The following is a 19,513-nucleotide window of genomic DNA, read 5'->3' on the forward strand; positions in this document are numbered from 1 at the left end:
GTAGATGAACTGACATCAGTAATCTATGATGAATCTGCCCGTGCAAGGTGAGGTGTACTCATTTCAATCGAAAATGTGTAACTCTCTGAAGTCGCTTGGAGTCTCATCAGACATGTTTTGCATTTTTAAGAATGTTGCCGATGAATTGTCATCAGTAATCCCTTCTGCAGTGGATAATTCAAGGTGCATAATACGAGTTTCAAGCAAAAATGTACTTCTCTCTGAAGATACTTGGAGGCTGATCATACATGTTTTGACTTTCTTAGGAATGATGCAGATGAATTGACATCAGCAATCCTTGATGATGCGGCCAGAGCAAGGTAAAGTATACTACTTTCAAACAAAAAAGGGTAAATCTCTGAAGTCACTTGGAGTCTGAACATAAGTGTTTTGAATTTTTTAGTAATACTGCAGATGAATTGGCAGAAATATCTGATGGAACAACCAGTGCATGGTGAGGTATACTAATTTCAAGCAAAAATCATGTTTTACTCTCTGAAGTCACTTGGAAACTGAAGATACATGTTTTCAATTATTTAGGAATTATGCAAATGGATTGACATCAGTAATCTCATATGAATCTGCCAACACAAGGTGAGGTACACTAATTTTAAGCCAAAAGTATACCTCCCTGAAGTCACTTGGAGTCTGATCATACAAGTTTTGAGGTTTTTAGGAATCCTGCAGATGAACTTACATCAGTACTCTCTGATGGATCCGCCAGTGCAAGGTGAGGTGTACTCATTTCATTCAAAAATGTGTAACTCTCTGAAGTCACTTGGAGTCTGATCATACATGATTTGAATGTTTTAGGAATGTTGCAGAGAAATTGATATCATTAATCTCTGATGGAGCTGCCAATGCAAGGTGATGTATACTAATTTCAAGAAAAATGTGTAATACTCTGAAGTCACTTGAACTCTGATCATACACGTTTTGAGGAATGCAGCAGATGAATGGACATCAGTAATCTCTGATGGATCCGCCAGGTCAAGGTGAGGTATTCTCATTTCAATCAAAAACGTGTAACTCTCTGATGTCACTTGGAGTCTGATTATACATGTTATCAATTTTTTAGGAATGCTGCAGATGAATTGTCATCAGTAATACCTTATGGAGAGAACAATGCAAGGTGATGTGTATGACTTTGAAGCAAAAATGTGTTTCTCTCTGAAGTTACTTAGAGGTTGATCATTCTTTTTTTTTGACTTTTTAAGGAATGCTGCAGATGAACTGACATGAGCAATCCGAGTCAAGCAAAAGTGCGTTTTTCTCTGAAGTCACTTGGAGACTGATCACACATGTTATGAATATTTTAGGAATGTGGCAGATGATTTGACATCAGTAATCTGGAATGGAGCTGCAAATGCAAAGTGAAGTGTATGAGATTCAAGCAAAAAGTGTAACACTCTGACATCACCTGAAGTCTGATCACACATTCTTTGACTTTTTTAAAAATTAGGCAGATGAATCGTCATCAATAATCTCTGATGGAACCGCCAATACAAGGAGAGGTATACTGCTCTCAATCAAAATATTGTTACTCTCTGAAGTCACTTGGAGTCTGATGACACGTTCTTTGACTTTTCTACAAATTCAGCTGATGAATTGATATCAGTAATCTACAATGGAACTGCCAATACAAGTAGAGGTATACTATTTTCAAGCAAAAAAGTGTAATGCTCTGAAGTCACTTGGAGTCTCATCATGCATGTTTAGAATATTTTAGGAATGCTGCAGATGATTTAAAGTCAGTATTGTTTCATGTTGCCACCAATGCAAGGTGTGGCACACGATTTTCAAGTAAGAATGTATAACTCTCTGAAGTCATTTGGTGTCTGACCTTATGTGCTTTGAATTTTTTAGAAACCCTGGACATGAACTGATGTGAGAAATATCTCAAGGACCCATCAATTCAGTGTCAGGGTGACTAACTTCAACCAAATACATATTTTACTCTCTGAAGTCACTTGGAGACTGTTCATACATATTTTCAATTTTTCAGGAATGTTGGAAATGCATTAACATCTGTAATCTCACATGAATCCACCAATGCATTGTTAGATGTACTAATTTCAAGCAAATGGTGTACGTCCCTGAAATAACTTGGACCCCCATCACATATGATTTGAAAATTTTAGGAATGGTGCAGGAGAATTGAGGTAAAGAATCTCTCATGGACCTGCAATGCAAGGTGATTTATACTAATTTCAAGTAAAAAATTGTAACTCTTTGATGTCACTTGGGGTCTGATCATCCGTGTTTAGAATTTTTTAGGAACGCTACAGATGTAGTGACATCAGTAGTTTTTGATGGAGCCGCTAATTCAAAGTGAGTTCTAAGAGTTTCAAGCAAAACCTGTACTACTCTGAAGTCACTTGTAGTCTGATCACTCATTCTTTGACTTTTTTTAGAAATTTAGCAGATGAATCACATCAGTAATCTCTGATGGAGCCACCAATGCAAGGTGAGGTATACTTCCTTCAAACAAGAAAGTGTAACTCTCTGAAGTCACTTGGAGTCTGATCATACATGCTTTGAATATTTTAGGAATTATGCAGACTTCACTCAGGCGCTTAGCGTGCAGGCACACAGGAAAGACACAGAAACCACATTGAAATCTAAATTCGTTGTATGCCGGCATTTTTCTGACAGCCAGGCTTCCTCAGCAAGGCCTCACAATAATGGCCACACAAGCGAGCGCCCGTCACTCAGCAATAGAGAGCTCTATACAGTAGAGTTCACACAGGTGCTTAGTGTGCAGGCACACACAAAAGACTTGGAAAGAATGTTGCAAACTCAGTTTCAACATCCACGGCAACGGCTTCATTGATTCCTTGAATGGGCCATCCTGCACTGGTTTCTTTCAATCATATAGGCTGAATCCAAAGCTGACCTGCCTCCACTGCTGCTATTTCAAAGCATCTTGTTCTGCAACTTCCTGTGTGGCTAGTGCGAAGGCCTAATCGCAGCCCACTTACGCCTTTGAGATACAGGGCGTACAGAGAAGACTGCCTTCTGCTGCAATCTTTACTGTTTTCCTTATCACATAGGAGCAAATTTTATGCAAGGCAAAAGCACTCTAGTATTCTCTCAAGGAGGGTCCACACAGTGCACGGTGGATTGTTTCCCAAGCAGAGATTGGCATAATTCTCTTCTGCAGCAGTTTCTGACACTTTACTACAAAGGCATCTTCAGGGAATTGCTTTTACTCACCAGGACCCTCCGGTTATGTGCGTCCTCTTCTAGCAGCCCCTGGAAACCAGGACCTCCGGGATGATTCCAAACCTGTGGAGAAAACAGCCGAGCACGAAAGGCCTTCTTCAGTGTGCTTGAATGCAGAAGTCTTAGGACTGCTCTTAAGCATTTAGCTATTGAATCGCAGCAAGCGATGGTTTCTCCCTGCAGATCACAAAAGAGAGAGAGCTGTGCTGCACATGGTTCATTCTCGGGCTGATAGAGTTCTGGCCCAGAGAAGAGCTTTGTTCTGATGAAAGGATGATCAGCTGAAGGAGTCCCAACAGCATCTTCCTTTTAACTAGTTGCAAGTCCTATTCACAGCACACGTATCTCTTGGACTTAAGCTGGATTCAGAGAGGACACCATGCACACCTACGTTTGGCGATTCCACTCTGTATGAGGTAGGAGAAAATAAATGAAAGTGATGACTGTGAAGTTACACCTCAGTTACCCCACAACAATTCCCATTGCAGGTTTGAATTAAGCTTCACTAGCCATAAAGAGAAGCTTACTTGACACAGGCTCCACATGCTGCCTGCTTTTCGCCTGTGGAACAGAACCTTCAAACGTCCTGCTTCCAATGAATGCTGTACAGAAAGAAACTTCCCCTGCCTCTTCTCCTGAGGCTGGGCAGAAGACCTGTTCATAGTATCCTTGTGTCTGGGAGTATAAGTGTATATAAGAAGCTCGCACGCCTTGACACAGCAGTGTTTAGCTGCCAGTCCGGATATGGCTGAGCAGGAAATCACTTGAACTGAGACAGCCTCAGATCGTTCTCTGCAGGACCACAGCCCTGAGGCTTAGGGCCCATACGCCACAGGCTTTGGAGAAGCTTGCACACACACAAACACCTCTTGCTGACATGATGGTTGGGGACTGAAGCCAATGGGCACTTACTTTTCAAAGCTCAGACTGTGGCATGGGAGACCGGCTTACATACCCCACAGACCAACCTGGGCCTCTCTGAAACAGCCACGTCGTAGCACAGGAAAGCGACTTTTAAAACTTCCAAGCTGAATTCGTTGTATGCGAGCATTTTTCTGAGAGCAAGGTTCAGCCTCAGCAAGGCCTCCGGTTAATGGCCAACCAAGTGAGCGCACGTCACTCAGCGAAAGAGAGATCTACACAGCAGACGTCACTCAGGAGCATAGAGTGCAGGCACACAGGACAGACAAGGAAAGCACATTGCAGGCTGAATTCGTTGTATGCAGGCATTTTTGACAGGCTTCCTCAGCAAGGCCTCACATTAAATTAGGCCACCCAAGCGAGCGCCCGCGACTCAGCGGAAGAGAGCTCTACACAGCAGACATCACTCAGGCACTTTGAGTGGAGGCACACAGGACAGACACGGAAAGCACATTGCAAGCTGAATTCGTTGTATGCGGGCATTTTTCCGACCGCCAGGCTCAGCCTCAGCAAGGCCTCACGTTAATGGCCACCCAAGCGAGCGCCCGCCGCTCAGCAATAGAGAGCTCTACACAGCAGACTTCACTCCGGCGCTTAGAGTGCAGGTAGACATGACAGACTTGGAAAGCACATTGTAAGCTCAGTTTCAGCCCCCACTGCAACGGCTTCAATGATTCCTTGAATGGGACATCCTACACTGGTTTCTTTCACTCACATAAGATGAATCCAAAGCTGACTTGCCTCCAGTGCTGTTATTTCAAAGCATCTTGTTCTGCAACTTCCTGTGTGGCTTGTGTGAAGGCCTATTCGCAGCCCACTTACACCTTAGAGATAGTGGGCATACAGAGAAGACTGCCTTCTGATGCAATGTATACTGTTTTCCTTACCACATAGGAGCAAAGTGCAGGCAAGGCGAAAGCAGCCAAGTATTCTCTCATGGAGGGTCCCCTCATTTCACGGTGGATAGTTTCCCCAGCAGAGTTTGGCATGAGGCTCTCCTGCAGCAGTTTCTGACACTTTACTACGAAGGCATCTTCAGGGCCTTGCTATTAAAGGGATGAGCTGGCTCTTTCTGCCCTCAGGGTACAAGGCCCTCCTGGAGGATTACAAACCTGTGGAGAAAACGGACAAGCATGAGAGGCTGTCTTCTGTGCACTTGAATGCAGAAGTCCCTCAACACACAGCACATCACACCGAGAACATAACTGCACACAATGCACATGAAACACAGTTCTCAGAGTGAACACAACACACACAGTGAGGCACATAACCAAGCTTGACCATACCCAGTACACACACCACAAATTGCACTCATTACTCAAAGAGTCAACCACACACACACACAACCAGTCAAACACAACCACAGACATAGAAACCCACACGCAAAACACACAAACCACAACAAAAAGAACACCCAATTTATGCAACACACATTTCACACATTACACACATCACTCCAATCCCTAACCCGTTCCATAACCCGTTCCCTAAACCGTTCCCTTACCCTAACCCGTTCCCTTATCTTAACCTGTTCCCTAACCCCGACCCGTTCCCTAACCCTAACCCGTTCCCTAATGCTAACCCGGACCCTTTCCCTAACCCGTTCCCTAAGCCTAACCCGTACCCTAACCCTAACCCCAAGCCCAAGCCCAAGCCCAACCCTAATCCTAACCCGTTCCCTAACCCGTTCCCTAACCCTAACCCGTTCCCCAACCCATTCCCTAACGCGTTCCCTATCCCATTCCCTAAGCCATTTCCTAACCCATTCCCCACCCCTTTCCCTTCCCCGTTCCCATACTCTATGCATAGTTCTAACCCCTTCTCTTCCTTTTGTCTGATTTCAAACAAACCCCTATGATTGAACCTACTCTTCACTGTGTTCTAATCCTCCATCTCTTAAATATTAGGCATTATTTGAATCCTAGATATCTACATTATAATATCCCAAAGCTCTGAACACTTAAATTTCAAATGTAAGCTTCTAAATTAACTAAGCAACGTTACAAGAAAAAAGAACATTACGCAAACATGTTTTCTTTGTATACATTAGCAATGAACACTCACTAAAGGAAATTTTTAATTCTCTACTAAATAATATCAACATTGTTAAAATACTTGGAAACAGACTTAATTAAAGTGCAAGTATTACACACTGAAAATTATAAAACAGTGATATTAGGAAAAATAAAGAAGAGCTAAATAAATGTAAGATCCTGCTGTGGTGATGGCAGACTTAGTATCTCTAAGATGGCAATGGCACAAATGCAACCTACAGACTCAATGTGGTTCCTATGAAAATTCCCAAAGCGTTTTGGTAAGAAATGTGCCAGCTGATCCTGTCACATATGAAATTGCAAGGGACACCAATGAGCCCTTGTAAGGAATCTTGAAAAAGAAAATCAAAGCTGGAGGCACAGGTTTCCCAAAATCAAATCTTAGCACAAAGTTAACAGTAAATGAAACACCGTGACACTGTCATAAAGATACACAGTTGACCCTTGGTAGTATGCATGTTAACTCCACAGGACCACTTAAACAGATTTTTCCCCACAAATATATTGGAAAAATGTTAATTCAACAATTTGAAACATTTCCTTTTCTCTAGTTTACTTTTCTGTAAGAATACAGCAAATAATATGTATAATGTACAAAATATTGTTAATCGAGTATTTATATTATTGGTAAGTCTTCCAGTCAAAATAGGCAATCAGTTTTAGGACAACAAAGTTTTGGCAGACTCAAATGTTTTATGTATATTGGGACTCTGCGGGGTGTCAACAACACTAGCCACCGTGTTGTTCAAGGGTCAACTGTATATACAGATCAACGTACCTGAATGGAAAGTCCAGAAATGGCCCTAACCACGAATGGCCAGTTGATATCTGACAAGGGTGGAAAACATTAAATTATGGAGAAAAAGTGTTTCCAGTAAATGGTGCTTGGCAACCAGCTGTCCACATGCCGAAGAATGATAATGAACCCTAACTCATATCACATACAAAAATTAACTCAAAATACATAAGGGCATATGTGTAATATGTAAAACATGGGGATAAATGTTCATGACCTTGGATGTAGCTATGGTTTCTCAGAGGTGAAACCAAAGTATGAGCAACCAGAAAAAGAATAAATTAATTTCCTCCAAATTAATATCTTTTCTGCAACAAAAGATACCAAGAAGTGAAAAGCCAGTCACAGAAAAGAAAATATCTGCACATTGTACATCTGACAAGAGCCTGTTATCCAGAATACACCACGAACTTGTACAGTGCAACAAGACAACATCCCAATTTTTTAAATGGATGAGAGACTTCAAGACATACAAATGCTCAACAAGCACATGGAAAGGTGTCACACAGAATTCCCTGTGCATACATGGGAATGGCTATAATCAGGAAAACTGAAAATCACATGTTGCCAAGGATGCAGAGGAATTGGAGCCCCTAACCTTTGCTTGTGGAAATGTAAAATGTGCAGTCTGTGTACAACAGCCTGGCATCTCCTCATAATATATAATACAATTACCTAATTGTGAGTAAACACACATTCCTAGATAATATCCCAAAGAAATGACAATGATGTTCAAACAGAAACTGGCCCACAAGTTCATGGCAGCATTGTTCATGACAGCAAAAAGTCAGGAACAACTCAAATGCCCATCAAGGAATGAATGGATGGATAAAATTGGGTGGATCCATAAACTGCGTTTTTCTGCCATATAAAGAAACAAAGGAAAATGGTCCACAGCCTTCTTGAAAACAGTATGGAGATGGGGGAGGGCGTCCCAGAAACTTAAACATACAGTTAATGTATGAGCAGCAATTTCATTTCAGGGCATCTGCCCAAACCACATGAAAGCAGGGACTTGGATATTTGGACACCCATGTTCACAACTGCATGACTCACAATGATTAAAAGGTGGAAAAGACCCACGTGTCCACAGACAAATGGATGAACAAAGTGTGGTCTCCACACAGTGAACAAGGGAGTCCTGGCACCTGCTGCATGGATGGACCCTAAAGCCATTTTGCTCAGGGAAATGCACCAGTCACAGAAGGACGAATACTATGTGATCCCACTTATGTGAGATCTGGTGGAGCCCATCTGAGCTAAAGTCTCTGGAACAGTTCCAGGAAAAGGAAATGGGATCAGAATGGAAAGACATTTGCACACAGCTGGGGTAGGTGGAAACAGCTGTGTGCGGTCTACACACTGCATTATCATGTGGAGACCCTAATACTTCCCTCATTTAGGGTCAGGTGGTGGCTCCCTATTTGGGGTAGAGGCCAAGAGAATTTTGTGTGAAGTGGTGGGTGTGGTAAAGTGGGACCATGGGGCATTTAGTGTAAAGAGTGTTTGTACAGACACTGCAAGTTTTCTGTGTGCTTGAAATTGATGTAAAATAAATTACTTTGCAGAACAACCATGTCAGTCCTGCACCAGAAAAGCAGAGCAGACATCAAACCCAGTCACAGAGGCCAAGCCCTCCCCATTCGGTTCACCCAAAGTGGACTGCTACTCAGCCTTGAGTCACTACAAGACACGTGGTAAAATTCCCTTGCAGACACTGGGTGTAGTTGTTGGGACAACCTGGAGTGGAACAGTGGGATTTTTTAATCCAATATCCACACCACTCCACCAAAAACCTGTTACAGCTAAAAATAAAATCAATAATCTTACAGGATACAAAATCAATATACAGAAGTTGTTTGCTTCTGTTCACCAATAACCATCAGAAAGAGAGATTAAGAAAACAATGCCCTTTACAACTGCATCATAAAGAATAAAGTACCTAAGGACAAGCCTAACCAATGAGGTGGGAGGCTTGAGGCCTGAGCTCTGAACACTGTGGACACTGAAGACCTGGACGGAAGGAGTGAGGTTATTACAAGTCCCGTCCACCCACAGCAACCTGCAGATTCCGTGGGACCCCCCACCGAAATTCCACCACACTTCACACAGAAGCAAACACCCAACAGGCTGAATGGAACTGCACAGGACCCCCATCCCCACAGCCGTCCTGAGAAAGTACAGCCCAGGCATCATGTCCTGACCTCCCACTACACTGTGGACCTGTAGCAACCAAGACCCCATGTGGCGCCAAAGCAGAAGCAGGTGTGGAAACAGGACACCTGGTGCCCTTCATCCCCCAACCTGCTCGGCCTGAAGAACCGGCTCAACGAGGCCCCCAGCACAGCCCACGGGTGGGGGCCACCCTCAGAGAGCCAGGCTGGGTCAGTGCCATTCTGTGCCAGGAGGGGGCCTCCCAGGCAGATCCCACCTTGGAGAACCTACCAGGAAACTGACTCATATGCTGGGCGCACAGCAAGGGCTGCAGCCCAGGTAAGTGGGCTGTTTAAGCAGCCAATTCCCCTCCATCCCCATTCCCATCTCAGAACCTCATTAGGAAGGACACCTGCAGCCTGGAGGGTGCCCCACAGGTGTGGCCAGTCCACCCACTGCAGAGGGCCTGAGGTGCACAGCACGGGGACACAGGCTCCCAGGGAAGCGTTGGACGCCACACACCTGCCCGGGCCCTTTCTCAGCCCAGGCCCGAACATGCCCTGAGTGCTGCCCGCCGCACCCTCAGCTCAACCACACCCTTCTCGGCCCAGACTCCGCAAAGACCCCGTTCCCCATCGCAGGCCTTCCTCCCCTGGCCCCTGAAGAGGAGCGCTCAGCAGGCGATGCACGGAAAGCCTCTCCTTACCTTTCCCTACTGCAGGTCCTCAGAAAACGAGCTGTCACTATCGACACTACCCACGGTGTCACGGAGCCGCAGGGGAGCCGGAGCAATTTCAACACTGATCAGAGCCAGGAGAAAAGGCCTCTGTCCTGACCAAGCATGCGCCCCACTAGTCCACAAAGAGGGCAGAGTCACTGCTTGTGGGTCACGGTGAGTGGGGCAGGACAGCGCTCACAGCTCAGGGAAGGTGGTGACCCCTTGTGGCTAAACTGATGAACCACAAATCTTTGGAAATTCAAGCCTCAATCGGCACAAATTTCCTGTGTATTCTCCACTTTGAGAATGAAAGGAATGAAATGAAGTAGACACAGGCTTTACAACTTACACCAAAATTAACTCAAAATTCCCCCATAGGCATGTTCCTTAGAAAACTAAAAATAGAGATACCAATTGACCCGGGAATATCATTCTTAGGAATTTACCCAAAGAATATAACTTCTCAGATTCAAAAAGACATATGCACCCCTATATTTGTTGCAGCACTATTTATAATAGCCAAGATATGGAAGCAACCTAAGTGTCCATCAGTAGATGAATGGATAAAGAAGGTGTGGTACATAAACACAATGTGCCACAGTCCAGCTCCAGCAGAGGGGTGTGAATCTAAAAAGGATGAGACGAAGTCAGTGAATGGAGAGACAGGACACAGTCAGATGGAGGTGGTCTCTCAACAAAGTGCTGATGACAGCTTTATTTATACCATTTTGCACAAGGATATGATTGTTTTTTATTGTTCCGTTGATTAATTGGTATAGGCAGTTTATTAATAGGTATAGGCAAGTTTTATTCTTTCCTCTTCTTTCTAATCTATTCGTGGTTGGTCAGGTGTTAGGTGATCGTTTTCTGTTCCTTGACCAAAACTTTTCCTGGCAGCGTGCACTCTATTGTTTTATGTTTCTATGCTATGCAGTTTCTAGGTAGTTCATGTGACCACAGGAGCATGCAGAATATAGCAGTGACTATGGAGTCTATCAGCTCAGGGTGAAATACAGGTCTCTCACTACCACAGTTAGCTAGGCAGGTATCATCGTCTATATTGTTAATGCAAAGGGTACACTTTATCTTCTCAGAATATTTATTCTATCATAGGTAGATGCAAGATAAAGATAGAAAGCATGATTTAGAACTGTAAGAAGGCAAGTGTAGATGATGAGGTTTGTGCCTATAGACCAGGTATTAATCCAAGCCAGACAAGAGCAACAAAACATCCACAGGTGTAGACTATTTCTCTCAAAACTGGGGGGTGAGGTTCTAAACCTCACCTCTGTTGGCCCCCATTTTCTCACCTGATGGCCCCCATGTGACTGTGCCTGTCTTAGGTTGTTCCTCCCTTGAGGAATCTTACCTGTCTCTGGCTAACCAGCCATCTTCAGGGGCCATACAGGGAAATGTAAAGCTGGTAAGTGAGAGAGAAGTAATGTTCTTTGAAAATATTAGCTTTTCACTTCTTTGCATATTTATGCCCCATGGCTTCTATGCCCAGCACTTGTCTTGAGGTATTCTTATCACTTGGAAGAATTATGGTACTTGGTAATTTCATGTATGAGGCACAAATTCTAGTAAAGGGCTGTAATTAGGAAGGAAGAAGAAAAACTATAGAAGTAGCAGATGGAAGAAAATATGAGATTGATTAAGTGTCAAACAGGGTTATTCCATTCAGTATTCCCCTCTAACTCTATTTCTCTAAGTTTCCTATAAAACTCTTCATCACTAATTTCACTAGCATTACGAAAAAGAGGGGCATTCCCACTTAGGTGGAGATGGGGTAGTCAGTGTTTGACTAGCTTCCTGCAGGTTTTGGTATTCTATGCCAAGATTGCCATCTGGCCTCTGCATGTTCTATTTTTCAGAACCACTATCCTGAAAACCTTCTGTTAAGTTTATGTTCTCCTCCTTTCTGTGCTGCTTAGCAAAGGTTAGCTTAGCCCTTGGCAACAATGCAAGCAAACACAAAGGGAATAGTATAATGGAGAATAACAAAATCAAGGTGGGTAATAGAGGGAGCCAGCTGTGAAGGCCCTTGATTTGTGGGGGGTCTTTCTCCAGCCTGAACTTTGCTACACAGCTTGAGTAGCATGGCTCCCATCGAAAATGGAATACTACTCAGCCATAAGAAAAAAACAAATCCTACCATTTGCAATAACATGGATGGAGCTGGAAGATATTATGCTCAGTGAAATACGCCAGGTGGAGAAAGCCAAATACCAAATGATTTCCCTCATTTGTGGAGTATAACAGCAAAGTAAAACTGAAGGACCAAAACAGAAGCAGACTCACAGACTCCATGAAGGCACTAGCAGTTAACGAAAGGTGAGGGTGGGGGAGGGCAGGTGAGGAGGGAGGGAGGAGGGGATTGAGGGGTATTATGATTGGCACACATGATGTGGGGGATCACGGGGAAGACAGTGTAGAACAGAGAAGACAAGTAGTGCCTCTGTGGCATCTTACTACACTGATGGACAGTGACTGCAATGGGGTACAGAAGGGACTCGATAATACAGGTGAATGTAGTAACCGCACTGATTTTTCATGTGAAACCTTCATAAGAGTGTATATCAATAATACCTTAATTTTTTTTAAAATTTTTAATGGGACACTCATTAAAAAAATTCTCCATAGGCAAATTTTTTATGCAAAATTATAAGATTTGTAGGTAAAAGCAAAATCTACACGACCTTGAAGACTTTCAACACCCAAAACCAAAGGCCTATCCACAGTAGAAAAATAATCACATGGGCTTCATAGAATTATATTTTCTACTCTAAAAGACCTTGCTCAGAGAACCCAAACACAAGATACAAACTGAAAGAAAATATTTTTAAAATACATATTTGATAAAGGATTTGTACTCAAGATATACAAAAATCCATTAAAAAATGAGCCATTAAAAATACTTTACAACTTAAAAAAAGGTCTCACCTTAACATCCAAGAATTACATTGCCAGTATTTAGACAACTGCTTTGAAAAACCATGCCCAACAAAAGCCACCATGCAATTTTACACAATAGCTATGTTCATAAAGGCTAAAAACTTAAAGAAATCAGGATGTGTTTCAGCAGATGAATGCTTTGGCAAATTGGGGTACATCCATTACATTTCACTACAACTTGTGCAGTGAACTGCACAGTGATTTGCCCAGTGAAGCTGGTGCCTTGATCACTGGAGGTTACAGGTCTACCCCACATGAGAAATGGTTTCTAACAGCTTCTTTGGGATTATGAAGGCATCGGCCTTGGGCCAGCAGAAGGCTTCATTCTTCCCTGTGGGGTTGGAACGCATCGCCCTCCCAGTACATGACATGGATGCGTTCACCAACCTGGAAGCTCTCCAAAATCCATATTTTGAGACACTGGTATGATGTATTATTAACTCCATTTTTATCCCCTCACCTTTCTCTGGAGAATGGAGGGGTGAGGTTAAAAATCTCAAGTTTCTAATCATGGCTTGAGATTTCTGCCTGTCAGACACCCAGAAGAACCCATCCAGAACCACCTACTTAGAACAAAAGATGCCACATTTACTCGGGAAATCCCCAGTGTCAGGAATGAGGCACAGACCAACATACATTTTTTTCTACTGTACTTCCATGTTCATGGTGGCTAATCCCAGGGAGAGGGTTGGGAAGTCGTGTTTCCACTATCCCAGGAGAAGGAGGATTTAAAACAGAAACTAAGTTGTTATACAAAAAATATAATGCATAACGTGTGACCCCAAGATGTACAGACTGAGATTCCAAATAAAAGGCCGATTTAGCTATAGTGACAAGTATCAGCTTCCACGGCTATTTGAGGGTCTGACAGGCTGTATCTCTAACTGTCCATTTGCAGCTCTGGGTGGGGAGTGAAGGCCACTCCCCCAGGGTGACAGAAAGAGCCTTGTGCTCAGAGGAGAAGCCTATCTTTTTTAAAATTCCACATTGAATAATGTGAACATTAATAAAATATCAAGAATAGACTTAAGGTGCAAATGTTGTATATTGAAAATTATAAAACATTGATAATTTAAAAACTAAGAAAGATTTAATACATGTAAAGTCTACTCATGTTGATGGAAAGACTTAAATACTGTGAAGGTGGCAATGACACAAATGCAACCTACAGAGTCAACGTGATTTCTTTGAAAATTCACAGGCTTTAATGTAACAACTGATCCTGACATGTGGCATTTCAAGGGAACCCAAAGAGCCCTTGAAAACAATCTTGACAAAGAAAATCGAGGCTGAAGGCTCATAGCCCCCAATATCTAATCTTAGTACAAAGTAACAGTAAATAAAACACTGTGACACTGGCATAAACATACACAGTTGGCCCATGGACAGCAGGGGTGTGAACTGCCCAGGTTCACTTGAGGGGATTTTTTTCCACAAATATATAGAAAAAATGTTTAAAGGCTTAAGACTATTTGAAACATTTGCTTTTTTCTAGCTTACCTTACTGTTAGAATACAGCACAAAACATGTATCATGTACAAAATATGTGTTAAGTGACGTTATATTATTAGTAAGTCTTTCAGTCAAAATAGGCAATCAGATAATACTGAAGTTTGGGGGATTGAGATATTTTATGTGGATTCTGACTCTGTGGGATGTCAGCTACACAAAACCCATGTTGTCAAAGGTCAACTGTATGTATAGATCAAAAAAACTGAGTGGAAAGCCCAGATGTGACCTCAACCATCTACAGTCAATTGTTTTCTAACAAGGGTGGACAACATTAAATTAGGGAAAGAATGGTCTTTTCAGCAAACGGTGATGGGAAAATGACTCTCCACGTACGGAGGAATGAAACTGAACCCTTAACTCATGTCACATAAAAAAATTAACTCAAAACAAAGGGCTTACATAATAGGTAAAAGTATAGACTCTAGAAGAAAACGTGACAATAAACATTCATGACCTTGGATTTAGCCATGGTTTCTCAGATCTGACACCAAAGGACAAGCAACAGAAGAAAGCATAGAGTTCCCCCAAATTAAAAACTTTCTGCATCAAAATTCACCAACCAGAAAGTGAAAAGCAGCCACAGAATGGAAGAAAATATCTCCACATTGTACATCTGACAAGAGCCTGTAACCCAGAAAACACCAAAAACTTGTACAAGGCAACAAGACAACACCCAAATGTTTAAAGCAGATGAAAAATTCCAAGCAAGACATACAAACATTCAACAAGCACATGAACACAGCATTACTTGCTATGGAAATGCAAATTAAACCACAGTGACCACCCCCTGCAAGCACACAGCAATGACCGTACTCAGGAAAATTCAAAATCACATGTTGCCAAGGATGTAGAGGAATTGGAGCCCCTAACCTTTACTTGTGGAAATATAAAACATGCAGCTTGTGTACAACAGCTTGGCATTTCCTTATAATATACAATACAATTACCTAGTTGTGGGTAAACACCCACTCCTAGATAAATACCCCAAAGAAATGAAAAAACTGTTCAAACAGAAACTGGCCCATGAGTTCTTGGCAGCACTGCTCATCACAGCAAAAAGGTAGAAATAACTCAAATGCCCTTCAAGGGTTGAACAGATGAACAAAGGAGGGTTGACCCATAAACTGCATTATTCTGCCAAATATAGAAATAAAAGAAATGGTCCAAGGCTGCTTTGTAAACAGTGTGTGGGTACCATTTGCAACAACATGCATGGAGTTGGAGGACATTATTCTCAGTGAAATAAGCCAGGTGGAGAAAGACAAATGCCAAATGTTTTCCCTCATTTGTGGAGTACAACAATGAAGCAAAACTGAGGGAACAAAATAGCAGCAGACTGGGAGACTCCAAGAATGAAGTAGTGGTTACCAAAGGGGAGGGGTGTGGGAGGGCAGGTGGGGAGGGAGAAGGGGATTGAGGGGTATTATGTTTAGTAAACATGGTGCGTGAGATCACAGGGAGAAAAGTATAGCACAGAGAAGGCACATAGTGGATCTGTGGCATCTTACTACACTGATGGACAGTGACTGCATTGGGGTGTGGGTGGGGACTTGATAATATGGGTAAATGTAGTGACCACATTGGTCTTTCATCTGAAACCTTCATAAGTGTGTATATCAATCATGACTTAATAAAAATAAATTGATTGATTAAAAAAAAACAAAGTGTGGAGGGGGCATCCCCAGAAACTCGAGCATAGAATTAACATAATTAGCAATTCCATTTCAGGGCATTTGCTCAAATGACATGAAAGCAGGGACTTAGATATTTGCACACCCATGTTCACAGCTGCATGATTCACAACAGCCAAAAGGTGGAGATGACCCAGGTGTCCAGAGACACATGAAAAAAATGTGGCCTCTATACAACAGAGTAAACAAGGCTAGAACATGCTGCACAGATGGGCCCTAAAACCATTATGCTCAGTGAAATGCGCCCCTCAAAGAAGAACAAATATACATTATGTGATCCCACTTATGTGAGGTCCTGGGGAGCCCAACTGAGGTAAAGTCTCGGGAATAGTTCCAGAAAAAGGAAACTGCATCAGGATAGAAAGATGTGTGCACACAGCTGGGGCGGGTGGTGACAGCTGCGGTGGGTCTGTGCAATGGATTATCATGTGGAGACCCTAAGACTTCCCTCATTTGCACTCACGTGGTGGTTCCCTGGAAGCATGTCAGTGTTTGGGGTAGACACTCCAGAATTTTGTGTGAATTGGCAACTGTGGTAAAGTGAGATGCTAGGAAATTCAGTATAATGAGAATTTGTACTGACACTGCAAGATTTCTGTATGTTTGGAATTGCTGAAAAGTAAATTACTTTGCAAAACAACCATAAGAAAAGCAGAGCAGACATAACACACTGTCAAGAGAGGCCAAGCCCTCCCCATCCAGTCTGAATAAAGGGCACCTTGCAAGGGTGGTCCAGGACTCATTAGAAGGCATGTGGGAGGATCCCCTGTAGCCACTGGTTCTTGGACATTGGGAGAACCTGAGGTACAAACAGTGGGATTTTAAAATTCCAATTTCACCAAAGACCTGTTAGAACTAAAAATGAATTCAATAAACTCATAAGATAACCAAACCAACTTACAAAAGTCGGTTGCTTATATTCACTAATAACCGACCATCAGAGAGATTTTTCTTACAATGCCCTTTACAAGTGCATCATAAAGAAGAAAGTGTTGTGTAAGAAGAAAACAATTCCTACCATTTGCAACAACTTGGATGGAGCTACAGGGTATTATGCTCAGTGAAATAAGCTAGGCGGAAAAAGTCAAGTACCAAATGATTTCACTCATATGTGGCGTATAAGAAGAAAAAAACTGAAGAAACAAAACAGCAGCAGACTCACTCACAGAACCCAAGAATGGACTAACAGTTACCAAAGGGAAAGGGACTGGGGGGGATGGGGGGGATGGGAGGGAAGGGAGGGTAAGGGGGTAAAGGCATTATGATTATCACACATAATGGAGTGGGAGGGGCACGGGGAGGGCTGTTCAACACAGAGAAGACTGGTGATTCTACAGCATCTTACTACGCTGATGGACAGTGACTATAATGGGGTGCGTGCTGAGGACTTGATGATGGGGGGAGTCTGGTAACCATAATGTTGCTCATGTCATTGTAGATTAATGATACCAAAAAAATAAATAAAGAAGACTAAAGTGCTGTGGGTAAAACTGTAGTATTTCCAAAAATATCTCGCCTGGCCTTCGTGCATCTCCACATCAGTAGGTGCTTCCAAGAAGTGGAGAGAAGTAGTCCATCTCTCTATCAACAGGTCATTACAAGGGCGAGCGAGGGCATATCTGGACTGGAGAAGTTCGGTGGGGCCCGTTCTTCTGAAGCCTGGTTGTGACAGACACGGGCAAGCTGAAGTGGATGACTGCTAGTAAGTAACAAACGGGTTTCTCCCACTTTATTTCTCCCTTTGACTGATTTCGGCTCAAAGGTATTTAGCACAGGAATTTTCCCCAGAAGTTACAGATACCTAAGAACTTAACTGAGGAGGCGGGAGGCCTGAAAACTGTGGACCCTGCAGACGTGGACGGGAAGAGTGAGGTCATTACAAGTCCCTCCGCCCACGGCAACGTGCAGACCCCCTGCGACCCTCACCAAAATTTCATGGCACTTCTCACAGAAACAAAGCAAACACCCCACAGGCTGGATGGGACCGCGGGGACCCCATTCGCACAGCCGTCCTGGGAAAGCGGAGCAGGAGCATGGCGCCTTTTCACCCCATTACACTGCGGGGCTGCAGCAACCGAGACCCCGCGTGGCGCCCAAGTAGACGCGGGTGTGGAAACAGGACACGGGGAGCCCTCTGCCTCCCCAAACCGACTCTGCCCGGGGCGGAGGCTCACAAGGCCCCAGGCACAGGCCAAAGGGGGGGCCCGCCGCCCCGGCCCCCGCCCCCGCCCTGGGGAAGCTGGGCTGGGTCAGCGCCGCGCTGCGCTCCGGGGAGCATTCCAGGCGGCCCCCACACTGGGGACCCTTCCCAGGAACCCACCCTGTGTGCTCAGCGCACTGGAAGGCCTGAGCCCTGGATAAGCGGGCCATTCAGCAGCCAAGTCCCCTCCGCCCCATTACCGTCCCAGAGCTTCGTCAGGAAGGACGCCTGAAGCCCTGAGGGCGTCCCGCAGGTGTGGCCAATCCACCCACCTCACGGGCTCCCGGGGACGCGCTGGGCGCCACTCACCCGCCAAGGCCCTGCCGCGCCCCAGCACGGGCTCAGCCGCATCCCAGACTCGCCCGCACCCTGAACTCCACCCGCCGCTCCCCCAAATTCTGCCAAGACCCCTTTCCCCGCTGCAGGCCTTCCTCCCCCAGCCCCTGAGGTGGAGCGCTCGGCAGGCGACGCACGGGGAGCCTCTCCTCACCTTTCCGTCCCGCGGCTCCACAGAAAACCGAGCTTTCACGGTGGCCGCGGCCGGCGGTGTCCCGGACGGAGCCGCACTGGAGCCCGAGGAATCCCGGCTCCCGCCAGCGTCAGAGGGGAAGTCCCGGGGCCTGACCGCGTATGCGCCACGCAGGTCCACAGAGAGGGCAAAGGCGTCGCCTGCGGGCCACCGTGGGCAGAGTACATCCACTTATTTCTAAGTTTTATGTGATATAGGACGAACGCTCACAGCTCAGGGAAAGCGGCGCCCCCTCGTGACTCAACTGATGAATCACCAAATTTTAGAAAATCAAACAGCAATTTGCAGGAATTTCCCGTGTCTTCTATAATTTGTTGGAGAACATACAGAATGCAATGAAGATATGCACAAGATTTACAACTTACACAAAAATTCACTCAAAATTCTCCATAGACAATTTTTAGGTGCAAGTTATAAAAATTCTACGTAAAAGCAAGAAAATCTGTACACTACTGCTGATGACTTTTAACCCCCAACACCAAAAACCTATACAAAAAAGAAAAATAATACATAATGTGGGCTTTATAGAATTAAGATTTCTACTCTAAAAAACCTTGTTCAAAAAACCCAAACACAAGTTACACACTGGGATAAAATATTGGCAAATACATATTTCATAAAGTATTTGTACTCAATATATACAAAAATCCATAAAACAAAAAAGAACCATTAAAAATTATTTTACCATTGAAAAGATAAGTCTCACCTTAGGATGCAAGAATTGCATCTCTGGTATTTAGACAACTGTTTTGAAAAAC

The 19,513-nt window shown here is 43.9% G+C and overlaps 2 long non-coding RNA genes across 2 annotated transcripts; one reads left to right on the forward strand and one right to left on the reverse strand.

The window, feature by feature from the left end:
* Positions 1-964: 964 nt before the first annotated feature.
* On the reverse strand, positions 965-9,993 carry LOC140846359 (uncharacterized). Its single transcript, XR_012125376.1, has 4 exons — positions 9,857-9,993; positions 5,034-5,258; positions 3,217-3,632; positions 965-1,360 (listed from the first exon to the last, which is right to left on the reverse strand). It is a non-coding gene; the product is annotated as an uncharacterized lncRNA (long non-coding RNA).
* LOC140846360 (uncharacterized) lies at positions 5,254-17,708 on the forward strand. The gene is made up of 3 exons (XR_012125377.1): positions 5,254-9,489; positions 9,872-10,042; positions 17,618-17,708. It is a non-coding gene; the product is annotated as an uncharacterized lncRNA (long non-coding RNA).
* The last annotated feature ends 1,805 nt before the right edge of the window (positions 17,709-19,513 follow it).

This window comes from Manis javanica, chromosome 15 (genome assembly GCF_040802235.1).
Source record: "Manis javanica isolate MJ-LG chromosome 15, MJ_LKY, whole genome shotgun sequence".
Taxonomy (NCBI): Eukaryota; Metazoa; Chordata; class Mammalia; order Pholidota; family Manidae; genus Manis; species Manis javanica.